The 15,742-nt window shown below is 45.1% G+C and overlaps 1 protein-coding gene across 1 annotated transcript in view; it reads right to left on the reverse strand.

Annotated features, from left to right (window-relative positions):
• Nucleotides 1-15,742, reverse strand: part of RNF17 (ring finger protein 17) — a 1,983,649-nt gene that overhangs the window by 868,756 nt on the left and 1,099,151 nt on the right. The gene's annotated exons all lie outside the window — the stretch shown is intronic.

The raw sequence follows: 15,742 nt of genomic DNA on the forward strand, positions 1-15,742 counted from the left end.
GAGCCCCCAGGATGCATGGAATTGACTTGCCAATACCAGATTTCGAATGGGGGGACAATTCCATGATCTTAGACATGTTACGTGGCCATATTCGGAGTTACCATTGTGAAGCTACATATAGGTATTTACCTATATGCAGTGCACACATGTAATGGTGTCCCCACACTCACAAAGTCTGTGGAAATGGCCCTGAACTATGTGGGGGACCTTTGCTAGTGCAAGGGTGCCCTCACACTTAGTAAGTTTGCACCTAACCTTCAGCAAGTGAAGGTTACACATATAGGTGATGTATAAGTTACTTAAGTGCAGTGAAAATGGTTGTGAAATGAAGTGTGCACTATTTCACGCAGGCTGCAATGGCAGGCCTGTGCAAGGGTTTGTCTGAGCTCCTTAGGGGTGGCAAAAGAAATGCTGCAGCCCATAAGCATCTCCTTGAACCCCAAAGCCCTGGGTACTTAGGTACCATATACTAGGGACTTATAAGGGGTTCCAGTGTGCCACTTGAAATTGGTATATTTAGTCACTAGCCTACAGTGACAAATTTAAAACAGAGAGATCCTAAGGACTGAGGTTCTGCTTAGCAGAGCCTCAGTGACACAGTCAGGCACTACCTGACAACACACACAATAAGCCACAAACTATGAGCACTGGGGTCCTGGCTAGCAGGATCACAGTGAGACAGCCAAAACACACTGACATATAGGTTTTTATCTATGAGCACTGAGGTCCTGGCTAGCAGGATCCCAGTGACACAATAAAAACACACTGTCACACACTCACAAACATGGCAAAAGTGGGGGCAACCATGCTAGAAAGAAGCTACTTTCTCACAGTGGCTACACCCTCCTTGTGCCCACTCCCTCTTTGGGGGTGGTGGGGAGCACATCCCTATCTCTATGTGTATTTCTGAAGGAGGGGGTCACTTCAGCTCTGGTTACCTTAGGGGTGGACCTAGCAAAGGGGCTAACTCCTCCTTGCTTTTCTCATTATCCCTCTGGACTTGCTGCCAAAAGTGAGGGCTCGTCCGGGTGGGGGGGCAGGCATCTCCACTAGCTGGAGTGCCCTGGAGCATTTTAACACCAGGCTTGAAACTCATCTGGAAGTGGCAGGATAGCATAGACCGGTCAGCCTTGCACCAGTAGTTCAGCTAACATCCAGGGGGCATCTCTAAGATGTCCTCCCTGTGCATTTTTCAATACATCCCACAATGGCATCAGTGTGGTTTTATTGTGCTGAGAAGTTTGATACCAAACTTCCCAGTATTCAGTGTAGCCATTATGGTGCTGTGGAGTTCATAATGACTAACTCCCAGACCATATACTCTTATGGCTACCCTGCACTTACAATGTCTAAGATTTTGCTTAGACACTGTAGAGGCATAGTGCTCATGCAGCTATGCCCTCACCTGTGGAATAGTGCACCCTGCCTTAGGGCTGTAAGGCCTGCTAGAGGGGTTACTTACCTATGCCACAGGCAGTGGTTGTTTGTGAGCATGGCTTTCTGAGGAGAGTGCCATGCCAACTTTGTCTTTTCTCGCCACCAGCACACACAAGCTGCAAAGCAGTGCATGCACTGAGTGAGGGGTCCCTGAGAGAGGAATTATAATGCTGCAGGGAGATTCCCTGGCCTCAAGGTTTTAGGATGCCTTTTCCATGTACTCAGCCATCCCTGAGCGGAGGCCAAGCACATAGTCCACCACATATTGTTTAGGCTCATGGAGATGTCTCTCCCAGCCTTCTTTTACAATTGCTAGTGCTTCCCTTACAGGATGGCCAAACAGAAGCTCAAAGGGGGAAAAGGCTACTCCCTTCTGTGGCACCTCTCTGTAGGCGAAAAGCAGGCATGGCAGAAGGACATCCCTTATCCTTCTGAGTTTTTCAGAGAGCCCCATGATCATGCCCTTCAAAGTCTTGTTAAACCTTTCTACAAGACCATTGGTTTGAGGATGATAGGGTGTGGTTAACCCCAAACTCATTCCACATGTTTGAGGTAAGCTGACATGAAGTTGGTACCTCTGTCAGAAACCACCTCCTCAGGAAAACCCACTCTGGTAAAGATACCAACTAGGGCCTTGGCTACTGCAGGGGCAGTAGTTGGCCTAAGGGGAATTGCTTCAGGGTACTTGGTAGCATGATCCACTACTACCAGTATGTATTGGTTCCCGGAGGCTGTGAGAGGTTCAAGGGGACCCACAATATCCACACCAACCCTTTCAAAGGGGGACCCCCACTACTGGAAGTGGAATGAGGGGGGCTCTGGATGGCTACCTGTTTTGTCATATGCTTGACAAGTGACACAGGAGCTACAAAACTCCCTTACTTTCTGGGAAACATTGGGCCAATACAAATGGTTCACTAATCTGTCCCATGTCTTGGTCTGTCCCAAATGCCCAGCTAGGGGGATGTCATGGGCTAAGGTCAGAATGAACTCCCTAAACTCCTGAGGCACTACCACTCTCCTAGTGGCACCAGGTTTGGGATCTCTTGCCTCAGTGTAAAGGAGTCCATCCTCCCAATAGACCCTGTGGGAGCCACCGACATCTCTTTTTCCCTGTTCAGCAGCTTGCTGTTTCAGGCCTTTAAGAGTGGGACAAGTCTTCTGTCCCTTACACAGCTGTTCCCTTGAGGGTCACCCTGGGCCCAAGACCTCTAACTGGTAAGGCTTCAGCTCCATGGACTAAGTTCCCTCAGGGGATAGGACATCTTCCTGGGAAGAGAGGTGCTGTTTCTTTTGCTGTACAGAGGCTGGTCCTCCAGTCCTCTTACATTTTCTCTTGGAAGGTTGGGCCATTATTCCAGGCTCTAACACTTCTTTTTCACTCTGTGCTCTGGTTTGTACACACACCAGTTCAGGGATACCCAGCATGGCTGCATGGGTTTTGAGTTCTACCTCAGCCCATGCTGAGGAGTTCAAATCATTCCCTAGCAAACATTCCGCTGGGATTGCAGAAGAGACCACTACCTGTTTCAGGCCAGTAACCCTCCCTATTCTAAAGTCCCCATTGCCATAGGATGGACCTTAGTTACATTGTCAGTACTGGTGACTGGATATGTTTGCCCAGCCAAATATTGTCCTGTGGTAACCAGTTTGTCACTATGGTGACACTTGCACCAGTATCCCTCAGGGCTTCTACCTTTGTCCGATTTATCAAGAGCTGCTGCCTGTATTTCGGCATGTTAGGCAGCAAGTGTGGCTATATCCACCTGTCGCGTTGGCTCTCATTATCCTAAATGAGACTACTGGATTTCTAGGTAGCAGGGTCGTTCCTGGTGTGGGGGACTGAGTCTGACCCACTAAGAAGGACCTCTGTCACCTTCAATACGGTTTTGCTCCGGCTAACTAGCAGTGCCTCATCTCTCCCAAGGGGAAGGGATGATTGGGCAGCCGAGCGCATGACATCTTTAGAAATTCTCAGGGAAGTCGTGGTCGCTCAGATCCCAACCAGCTCTCTCATTTACGGTATGATCTCATATACAAATGACAAAGGCAGTTTAAGTTTTATAGATTAATTTTAATAAAACGACTGCATTTTAGATAATAAGGCGTGAGCCGCAATAACCAGAACCATACAACACAGTAGGATTGAAATAGTCATGAGAAGAGTGAAACATAGGAATAACGCTATCATAGTGTTAATAGATTACGTTCCCTCTAATTTAGATTCTATTTCGAGCACAGCATGTTAAGCTCTAAGCTTGCCTTTCAGATTCCCCGGGAAGACATCAACCCTCATACCTGAGCAAAGGCCTGTGATCTGGTTCAGCATCTGCAACAGGGCAGTCAGTGTCTAGTTGTGGTTCCCTGGTCGGAATCTCCCTCTTGACTGTATTAGGACAAGGAAGTGTTTTTATAACTAACATGTTGATGTGGTAACAAAATGTCCCTACGCAAGAATGTATATCTACAACCCAAAGACTAAACTTCTACCACGTCTATCGGCAATGTACCAGACTGTATCCTTGACTGAAGTACAGAGTGAGCAAGAATGTGTTATTGAGAACTCCAGTGCTGAAGTAGGCTAAACAGTGTGATATAAAAAATAAAACAAGACCGTAGAACTGGCTATTTGAAAAATAGCAGTACGAAGCTGGATAAAATGCATTTAGAGCAAAGTGCACAGAGGTCCGATGCTGCGAGCAAAGGAATAAAATGCATCCAGGGCAAAGTGCACAAAGGCCTAACGCCTAAAGCAAACGTGCAAAGGGTACATAAAAATGACTACACTACACCCTCCCCTTGTTGGTAGAAAGTGGTTCCAATCAAAACGTAAATACAAATATGCCCCTGATATAAAAATCTACAAAACGCATTTCGACAAGTCCAGAGGACACCAAAGCACAAAAAACTAAATTTAAATTTGTAAGCATGTGACTTAAGAGCCAAATTCATACAATGTCAATTTTGAATAAATCCAAATTCAAATGCAAGTCACAGAAAGCAGGATATTCTCCACTTCGGCAGATGTCAATACCGGAAAATCCATGCCAAACACTATCATGGAGCAGGTGTGTTCCAAAACCCCAGAACCATCCAAGGCGGCATCCGGTGCAGGGCCAATGAACGAGACAATACCATCTTCCTCCAGGAAGGGAATCTCGTAAACTGCCTCATGAAGCAAACGCAACCGCAGGGCACACGTCTGGGAATGAGCCCTAACCGGGAACATCAAAAGATCAGCATCAACCACTGGGGGGCGCTGCAGTGAGAGACAGAGAGCTAGTGCATGTTCAAACGAGTACCAATGGCACCGAAACACGGGTTGCACACAATCCAAAACTGGTCTGAATGACAGAGACCAGTCACACTCTAAATGTCCCAGGAGTGTTGCTCCAAAAAGCTGCATCATGCGCTCACGACACAGCTGCGCCGATGGGAGCGCCCACATTTGGTCTTGTTGCGGCGGGACAGCCATTGCGGAAGAACAACAGCAACAGCAAAACACCAGCCAATAAAGCCAAAGTTATCGGAAATCCTCCAAAAATGCTTCCGAAAATAGAATGAATAGCAGAAGGTATCAAACCGAATATGGAAGAGAAGGCATAAGCAAAACCAACACCAACGGCCTTGAAAAAATTTGCTATTCCAGCGGTGCTGGATGCATTAAATATACATCCCACGAGTTCACCAAAGTGGCTCGGAAAGTTAGTATTTAACAGGGACTGTATTTCTGCTGATGACCTCACCACCTGAAGTACGTAGGTCTCGAGTGCAGATGTAAGGGCCACATGCTTTTGAAACAATAGAGCCTTTAGTCGACTCAACTTGTCGAAATTCACCTTGGAAGTAGCAATGTGAGGCCAGATATCTGCTACCTCCCTTAATTTAGTGGGGGGGGAAACAGCACATTTCCGCAGCAAGTAACGGCCTTGGTGACTAAAACCACGTAAACTATTCCGGCACGCATGCCACAACAGTCTTCACTGTTAAGGAGGACGTAGCTGCCGTTTGAAAGCACCTGGAATGTGTTTTTAATCACGGGGACTGGAACTCCCTTTAGATAGCAAGCCAAGTTCGCACCCGAGGCATTACACGCCCCTTGCAAGGACAGCTGCTTACAAACCATCGAATGGCTGACAGAAGTTTCGCATTCACTACCGCTAAGAAAAACCTCTCTCATGCCATTAAGACATCTGTATAAAAAGGGAAGCTCCCACACCTCATGTATATAACTGTCTCCCAACCTTTCATATCTGCCCACCGGAACATGTTTTAAACAAGAAGTGAATTGCAAAGTGGAAATAGGCAGATTAATAACCGCGTGTATTAACCATTCAGCTGAGGGAATCTCGGCAACAGTAAAAGGCAACCTCTCCAATTTTTCAATATTCAACATAACATATGTCGCTTCCTTTTTTGCCATCAGCTGTTGTTGACGTGTCAGATTGAAAGAAAAAAATATTTCCCTGGCTCTGATATGCTGCCACGGAACGCGACCCGCCTTCAGTGTCTGAAGTGTCCAACCCAACTGCATAATGGACCGCGTTTGACTCTGTCCATGATATAAAGAAGACATATCTGATCTAATAATGTCTATAGCAGAGGAAACAATGTTGTCAATCGTATATATACGGTCGGACAGGGTATGCATTACATTATCCACAACAGACAATGCTTGTTTTAAATTTTCCTGATCTATCTGCCTCAACCGGGCCGCTGCCTCCTGTTGGGAAAGTTTCCATATCTCCTTGTACACTTCGTACAAAAAACGTTTTCTCCGGGGCACTCTCGGGCCTGACAAAAAATCTTGCAAGTCAGTATAATTAGACAGAAGCGTGAGATGTGTTTTAATTGCATCTAGCGTGGATGATTTTAACCATTGTTGACATAGTTTTCCCACGCTATAAGTAGTAATGATATCAGCATGTTCAAGTGATATGTAGCGAGGGTCTGCCCTACTTGTCCTGAAACCCCCTGAGGAGGTGACAAAACGTTGATGACACTCATTAGTGTCTATGGGCCACAATAACCACCCGCCTGGACGTGTCAATGAAGTGTTAAACGTACCATTCTGGAACCAATCTGTAAGCTCACTAAAAGTAGCATTAATATATTGCTGCCAATCTTTCATTTTGGAAGGGACAGGTATGCCAGGCATATTCAATTCTCTAATGGTTGCTAAGCCCAAACAGCTAGTCTGTTGTACAGTGTCATTTAAGAAAATCATTTGGACAGGAATTATACATGCTCTAAACAATGTTTCTCTACCCCGCGTTTGCTAATGTTTTGTTCCCCAAACACTTTTCAAATCAACATTTTTGGACCAATATTCATACCCTTCAATAGACAGTTGGGAAACAAACGAATTTGAATACAGGAATTTAGTATCAGTCAACAGTATTTGCTTATTTGCATGCGGAGTTATTTTAAAATAATATGACTTAGCACTTGTTTGATGATGCCCAGAAAAATATGCAAATTTGTCAGAATATGTTTTAGAACTCCCCTGCGGAGGAGTTGGGCAATGTTCCCATTGCATATAGTCAAATATCGTTTTAGGGCTACTGGCTTTATGAATAAAGTGGTGTCCATAATAATTGTAACAAAACATGTCACCATAATTATCTCTAAACTGGTAAGCATTTTCATTTTCATAGACAGTATAATATTGCAATTCCGTCAACATAGAATCATCTGACTTCACATCCCAATCATCAGATACAATGCCTGGTATAACTATATCATTAATTGATAACTTTAGAACATACGGTATTTGAATTATCTCAGTGGGACCATATGTATCAAACATTACTCTATCCCACACAATCCCATCCGGAATAGGTACAGCGGAAATGTTCACAAAGGACAAGTCTCTTCGAACCTCATGTGATGAAAAATGTGGCTTCAACACCTCCTCCACCTGCTGAACCTCTGGTCTTTCAGGAAGAAAATGACCATGTATTACTAGAAAAAAGGTAACTACAAACCCTATCCACAGAAAAAAAGCCATCAGAGTCATTAAAAGCCACAGATAGTTCCAAGGAAAAACAAAATACGTATCTTTAAGCCAATACATCAGCTTACGTGGACCCGGGTCTGGTGTTTAAGAGGACAAAGAGTCCGACATACCATCATCATTGGTATTAAAGCATCCGGAGGCAGTTCTCGCAAAAGGTGCCACCGTAAACAAAGGAGTAGCAGGTGTCTCTCGCCGTGGTACGCTGTAGATAACACCCTCAGCAACATCAGTAGTCACAGCGACTTGATCAAAAGTTTCCAAATTATTTGCCGTCAGTGGAACAATCGTAAGATCAGTTTCCACCCTCCCCAATCTCGGAGAGGAAACAGCGTTGGTGCAAATCACCTGCAGCGGAACATCTTCCCCAGTAGTGAGAGGGATTCGGGAACTACTGGGCGTTCCTCTTAGTCTGCTGTGCAGAATCGGCCCCATGTTGTAACTTGACATTGTCAATGGAGACAAAATGATTCTCCTTGGCACCTTTCAACGGCGGCAAAATCACAGTTCTTGTTCCGAGGATTCCCAGTACAGGGACTGGTGCTCGATACGAAGGGACAAATTCTTTTTTCACTGCGACCTTTTCACGCACAAGATCCCCCAACTCTGGGAATCCAACCAGTAGGCGTTACTGGCTCATCCTTAATTCCTGTGGAGGCAGCACTGGCAGAAGAGTTATCATCATGGAATTGTTGTAAATCATGCAAAGCAGTGACATAATCATTTATGTCAAAAGGCATTTCCGCCGCCTCCACACCAGGACCATCTAGATCTGGAACAAACATTTGTGTTCTGAACAGGCACTCATATGAAGTACGCCCCCCCAGAGACCTTCTAGGCAAGTTATTTAGTGCTCTCTGTACTCCATACAGGTGGGTTAGCCAACTACGACCCGTACCTATAACTCTAGCCGTTAAGGATTGCTTTAAATCGCGATTTAAACGCTCCACGACAGAATTTCCCTCGGGATGAAATGGAGACGAGAACTGGAGCTGGACCCCCAACGAAGCCATGGCGTCCCTGAATGCCTTAGAGGCAAAAGCAGGGCCCTGGTCCGAATGGAAAGCCGCAACTGCATATGTACTGACAAAGATGCGCAAATCTTTAATAACAGTTCAAGCGTCAGCCGAGCGCTGTGGCCACACCCACACAAATCTGGAGCACGAATCTACAGCTACCAAAATATATTTGTATGCACTATCTGGTGTCAGCGGACCACAATGGTCCAAGTACACACACTGTAATGGTTTATTTGATATTAGAAGGGGCGTCTGCTGCGGGCGTTTAGCCGTTGAAACTTTAATTTGTTGACAGATATCACAACAAAGGACATACTGCTTTGTCTCTTTATAAAGACCAGGCCACCAATACCGGGCCTGCAACAACAAAATCGTGGCAGCCACGCCAGCATGTGCAGATGCCGCCCCCTCATGTGCTGCATTAATTAATTGAGGTTGCACAATCTTATTGGGCATGTCGCGTACACCTACGCCTGGAATCTTGACTTCAGCGTTCAGCGTACCACCCATTGAGTAATGATATTTAGACGGAAATCCTTTATGATATGGCGTGCCATCAGCCGTAGCTTTTATGGCTGCCAAAATCTCTGTGTCTGGTTTGGAACTCAAACGAGTTACTGCGGCCACAGTGGCAACTGCCACTGCCGATTTGGCGGCTTCATCAGCCAAAGTATTTCCAGCAACGTGTATTCCAATGCACTGGTGTCCAAGAGTATGTACAACATGGACTTTAGGAAGCGTCTCCTTCAGATCCGCTACCTTCCCCCACAGTAACCTGTGTTTTATGGTGTTACCCTTGGAATCTCTGAACCCATTTAACCTCCAGTAATGCAAATATTCATTGAAAGACTGAACACAGTAATAGGAATCACAAACAAGCAGTGTAAACTGTGCCGGATCCGTATGTTCCAAGGCCAATAACAGAGCTTTCAGCTCAGCCAACTGTGCCGTACAGTCTCCCAATGTCTGTGTATAAGTATGTTGGGGGCAGAACTTCTCCCCCTCCATATAGCCGCTCACCACCGCACATGCAGCAGAATATTGGTGTTTAGTTCCCACCGCGGGTTGCGCAGAGCCATTGGTGTACATGACCACTTGATATTGATCAATAGGCAACGTGCCAGCGGGAACCGGGTATTCTATTTCATATTGGAGAAATTCCTGTGTCTGTAGTTTTGGGTCAAAAATGTAATCTACATCAGTGGCTGTCAAAGACGTAGCCCATTGTATCCATCGTGGGTGTAATGCTTTCGCATTAGGAACACTCGCCTTTGTAACAGCCTATAGGGCTGGAATCGGGGAAACGACAATGATGCGTTTGCCCTGGGCAAGAGGTCATTCTTTAATCACAGCCATCTGTACAGCAGTGAGAATTTTCTCTGTTTGTGCAAAACGTTGTTCTGCAGTAGAATACAAGTGAGACTTGTATCCTATCGGGACTGTCTCACCGTCATTAAAGGTGACATACATAAACCCAATGGCCCCAGCTATAACCCTGATGACCAGATGTGTCTTATTGTCCCTTGTGTGTAAATGCTTTGCAGCTAGGAGATCCTTTTGCAAGTCTGAAAGAATATGTGTATGTTCAATCGTCCAAAATCTACTCGAAAAATCTGGGCGAATCAACTCGTACAATGGTTTTATACGCGTAGCATAATCAGGAATGTAAGTTCTGCCAACATTTAGAAATCCCAACAACGATTGGAATTTCCTAATCGTATTAGGAGGTTGCAATTGTGCACAGTTTTCTAAAAAGTGTGGCGCTAAGCTCTTACCCTCGTTCGACAGCTCATATCCCAGGAAAATGACGCTGAGGAAGGCAATTTTCGACTTTTTGAAGTTAAATTTGTAGCCAATTTCGGCAAATCCCACAACAATGCGGGCTACCCGCCTTAAATGTTGTAGTAATTCGTCATCTGTGAGATATATATCATCAACATATGACAATGCTTCAGGGTCCAACTCGTGCAAAATTTCAGTCACACGAGCTGAAAACAGTCCTGGGCTATTCTTATACCCCTGAGGCAAACGACAAAAACATTTCTGAGAGCCAAACGCAATAAAGCTCGTAAAATCCCTGCTTTCGGGTGCTATATTCTGGCAGAAGAAACCATTCGAGATATCTAAAGTGGTTTTGTATTTTTTACGCACAATATTATTCATGAGTGCTGCGCTATGTGAATTTTGTATAGCATATGTGCGTGCATGTCCGTTCAAATGTCTGTAGTCCACCACTATTCTATAATAATGGTCCGGTTTAGCTACAGGGAATAAGGGATTATTCATCGGCGAGACACAGGGTTCAATAACTCCCTGGTACTCCAATTGTGTAAGTATGTTTCTTACCGATGCCCTCGCTTCAAATTTAATAGGATATAGCGGTTGTGGCTGAGGTTCGCCCTTAATCGGAATTACATGATAAGGAGAATCCCTATCCCACCCCACATGATTTCTACATAAGGCGGGTGCTTGTGCCAGAGCCCATTTAATGCTATAGGACTCTGCGAGTTCTCCCGGAACAAGAGGTGAGAACGAAGGTGTAATAACCTCCTCCCCAACTGGACAGTCGCATACAAAGTCTGGGGGCCAATCCTGTTCGGCCAGAAAAATGTCATATCTTACACGATCCCAAAAGATGGCGTTTATAGTGCGCTCAATGTCCCCTTCTAATTGCAAAGTTACTGTATAAACTCTATCGGGATCAGAGACACGCATATCTGCTGTTTCGACTAGTATGAAGTCATGAGTTGCTTTCACCTCCAGATGCTCTAGAAGATTCCGGCGAACTATTGTGACCTCTGCCACGCTGTCTAACAGTGCTAGTGCCCATGTCTTGTTCTTCAAGAGAACTCTCTTCCTGTGTGGCATGTCTAACTGAGACTGCCGCCACTTTTTTCTTTTTAAACTGTTGTTTTTGTTGGATCGGTTTCTCTTCCTTCTTTACAGAAACCTCTGACGAGCGTTGTGAATCCTGACCCGGCTTCACGTACTCTGTTCTCCGCTCTGATCGTCCACCTCTCTCATTTCTCTTTTCCGATGAGTCCTGAAAGGAACAAGATTGGCGTGTATCAGTGTATTGATATTTATCAGGCGTTTTCAAATTATCCCTATTCATCAGAGTATATTTTGACTCCGGTCTCGGAGATTCTCCCCTTTCTTTTTTAGGTGTCTGTTGTTTTTTCTCCCAGCGCTTCTTATTACCCTCAGGTTGCTGTTGTTTAGTAGCACCCTTACTAACCTTACCCTGAAACTGCGGTTTCTGCGGTCTAGCCCCAAGGCTATCACAACCTATACTGGAATATGTTTCCGCTATTATTCTCGGCAGCTCCCGCTCCTGATCTAGTTGCGGGACGTCACGAAGACGCATACACACCGCTAGTGCTACTGCCTCCCCTTTTAGATTACTCAATATGATGGAAGAAACCGTAGCAAAATTGCCCATCAGTTGCATCCCTAAATCTAAGGCTGGGGCAGCCCCATATTCATCTTGAATTTGTTTGAGCACTTCCGGTAAGTTGGCTAATGTCGGTGTACCGTGTGCAGTAGTGTAGAGCGCGGCAAACACCGTGCCCCATGTATTACAATGGTCCACTGTAGGAACCATACCAAACGGAAAACACATTATTAATATTCTATGTTTATCCTGAGGTCCCGTATGAGGAAATACTGCCTCCAGCGTATTCATTTTTTGCGCCAGCCAAAATTGAGTTTCCTCTAGTTTCGCCGGTACTTTGCCCATTACAGAGTGTACAGTCGCCGGATTGATAGCTGGAACTACTGCATGTGGTTGAGCTGGAGCAGCACGCGCTGGGTTTGTGTTTAGTGTCTGCATCATAAATTGTACTAAGTGTCTATATGTACCCGTTAATTCTGTATATAAACGACGAACTTCAGCCACCGTCAACTGAGCAACCGCTGGATGTGGTGTATATGTAGCCAATAAAGGGCAGGTAGGACCATCGTTACTTAGTGGACCTAGCCTAACAGGTGCTATGGTGTGGGGTAGGGCGCCATCAAGCCAATTATTATGTTCTTGATAAGATAGAGGTATTTCTAAATATGCATATGCCTTGTATTGTCCAGGGACATTCGCAAAAGTGTAATCGTGAAATGTGTTTGAATTCCCATCAACTGCTGGAAATATGACCCAAGAATAAAAATGTTTGGTTCTATAGGCTGCATGGGCGTCTTCCACAAACGTGACTGGACCCCCCTGATTTGTTAGACCATGTGCTAGCAAATGAACCGTGAGCGGTTGTCGCATATTAACTGCTATTTGCATTACTTGGGGATTCGCCATTTTGAAAACAGTTCTAGTTCAGAGAAGGCACACCAATATCGGGGTTTTCCTTTCAGAGTTCAAGCTTGAACGACCAACTGCTATAATTAGGATCTACCTATATCGCGGTGGCGGAAGTCCTCAGTGCCACGGACGTCTCCGTTAACGGAACCGAGGAGTCAATATATATATGAGACCACGAGAGTCAGCCGGACCCGAAAATTAGAGCCAGACCAATCGTTGGCGGCGCCATGTCGCGTTGGCTCTCATTATCCTAAATGAGACTACTGGATTTCTAGGTAGCAGGGTCGTTCCTGGTGTGGGGGACTGAGTCTGACCCACTAAGAAGGACCTCTGTCACCTTCAATCCGGTTTTGCTCCGGCTAACTAGCAGTGCCTCATCTCTCCCAAGGGGAAGGGATGATTGGGCAGGCGAGCGCATGACATCTTTAGAACTTCTCAGGGAAGTCGTGGTCGCTCAGATCCCAACCAGCTCTCTCATTTACGGTATGATCTCATATACAAATGACAAAGGCAGTTTAAGTTTTATAGATTGATTTTAATAAAACAACTGCATTTTAGATAATAAGGCGTGAGCCGCAATAACCAGAACCATACAACACAGTAGGATTGAAATAGTCACGAGAAGAGTGAAACATAAGAATAACGCTATCATAGTGTTAACAGATTACGTTCCCTCTAATTTAGGTTCTATTTCGAGCACAGCATGTTAAGCTCTAAGCTTGCTTTTCAGATTCCCCGGGAAGACATCAACCCTCATACCTGAGCAAAGGCCTGTGATCTGGTTCAGCATCTGCAACAGGGCAGTCAGTGTCTAGTTGTGGTTCCCTGGTCGGAATCTCCCTCTTGCCTGTATTAGCACAAGGAAGTGTTTTTATAACTAACATGTTGATGTGGTAACAAAATGTCCCTACGCAAGAATGTATATCTACAACCCAAAGACTAAACTCCTACCACGTCTATCGGCCATGTACCAGACTGTATCCTTGATTGAAGTACAGAGTGAGCAAGAATTTGTTATTGAGAACTCCAGTGCTGAAGTAGGCTTAACAGTGTGATATAAAAAATAAAACAAGACCGTAGAACTGGCTATTTGAAAAATAACAGTACGAAGCTGGATAAAATGCATTTAGAGCAAAGTGCACAGAGGCCCGATGCTGCGAGCAAAGGAATAAAATGCATCCAGGGCAAAGTGCACAAAGGCCTAACGCCAGAAGCAAACGCGCAAAGGGTACATAAAAATGACTACACTACACACCACACCCTTAGAGACTAAAGTAGCTTCAGTGTGAACCCTGATTTGCCCTGGGCACACTGTTGATCCCACTTGGAGACTGGCTATTCCAGTGCTAACTGGAGTAGAAGTTGTGGGACTTTTCTTGGGAAGGGCCTTGTTTCCAGTTTGGTGTCCATGTTGTCTACAGGTGTGACACCAGGCCTTCTTGGGATCAAAGTTTTTACCCTTCTACCCATTTGTGGACTGTGAAGAGGCTCGGGCCCACCCTCATGAGCAGGTTTTTGGGGCCCTTGTGAAGACTCTTGAATTTTGTCCTTGGATGTCTCACCACCCTTCCCCTGGGGAGGCTTTGTGACCCCTTTCTTTTGGTCACCCCCCTGTAGAAGTCTTGGTCACCCTTGTTTTGACCCAGAGGTTTGCCATCTTTCCCAATTCTTAGGGAGAAATTGGACCTGGACCATGCAACTTGTCATTGAAGCAGTTACTTAATAGATTTTCTTTCACAAATAAATTATACAGCCCAGCATAGTCATGCACTCTACTACTAGTTATCCAACCATCTAGTGTTTTGACTGAGTAGTCAACAAAATCAACCCAGGACTGGCTCGAGGTTTTGTGAGCCACCCTGAACCAAATTCTGTACTCCTCAGTTGAGAATCCAAAGCCCTCAATCAGGGTAGCCTTCATGAGGTCATAGGATTCTGCATCCTTACCAGAAAGTGTGAGGAGTCTATCCCTACAGTAATCAGTTCCCAAAGGAGAGCTCCCAAGTGAGATGTGTTTAGTTTTCAGGTTGCCCAAGCCCTCTCAAAAGCTGTGAACCATTTGCTGATATCATGACCCTCTTCATATTTTGAAACAATCCCTTTAGGGATTTATAGGATGTCAGTATTCTCTCTGACCCTAGTTATATTGTTGCCATAATTTATGGGTGCTAAACCCATTTCTGCTCTCTCCCTTTCTATAGCTAGGAGCGGTTTCTCGAAAGCTAATCTTTTGGCCATCCTTGCTAAAAGGATGTCCTCTTCATTGAGGCTGTCCTCAATGTTCCCAGAGGGACTGGACTCCCTTTTGGAAGAACCAGAATCTGAGTCTGATTTGTGGAGACATGGGTCTTGGAACTCTTGTATCCCTAGTTAGGGTAGGAGGGGGGAGTTCTACCTCCTGATCCCCAACTTCTTCCTTATCTGAGGGGAGGTCTTCCCCTTCAGTGGGATGGTCCCTAGTGTACTCCGCTAAGAGCTCCTGGAGCTTGACCTTGGTAGGGTTGGACCTAACTGTAATCTTTCTTAGCTTTCAGAGGGACCTTAGCTCTGTCATCCCTAGATGCAGGTAAGGGGTGAGGCTGAGTTCCATCACCATATCCTCTGACCTACTCATTATGTATCTAAAAGTTGGGATTACTTTTTAAGAAACTAAAAACTACTTCTAGTACTAAAATCCTAACTTTTACAAAACTTTTAAACTTAAAAAAAGAGTTGCTAACAGGAACTAAAACAAGGCCCTAGCAGGACTTTTAAATTTTTTTAAAAATGGTCAAAATTAAAAAAAACAATTTTCTAATGACAATTTTGGAAATTAGCCGTGTGATCAGGTATTGGCTGAGTAATCCAGCAAATGCAAAGTCTTAGACCCCCACCGCTGATCCACCAATGTAGGAGGCTGGCTCTGTATATACTATATTAAAATGAGATATAGCGTGCACAGAGTACAGGGGTTCCCCAAGAGGCTTG

The sequence above is a fragment of the Pleurodeles waltl genome, chromosome 8 (genome assembly GCF_031143425.1).
Source record: "Pleurodeles waltl isolate 20211129_DDA chromosome 8, aPleWal1.hap1.20221129, whole genome shotgun sequence".
In the NCBI taxonomy this organism is placed as follows: Eukaryota; Metazoa; Chordata; class Amphibia; order Caudata; family Salamandridae; genus Pleurodeles; species Pleurodeles waltl.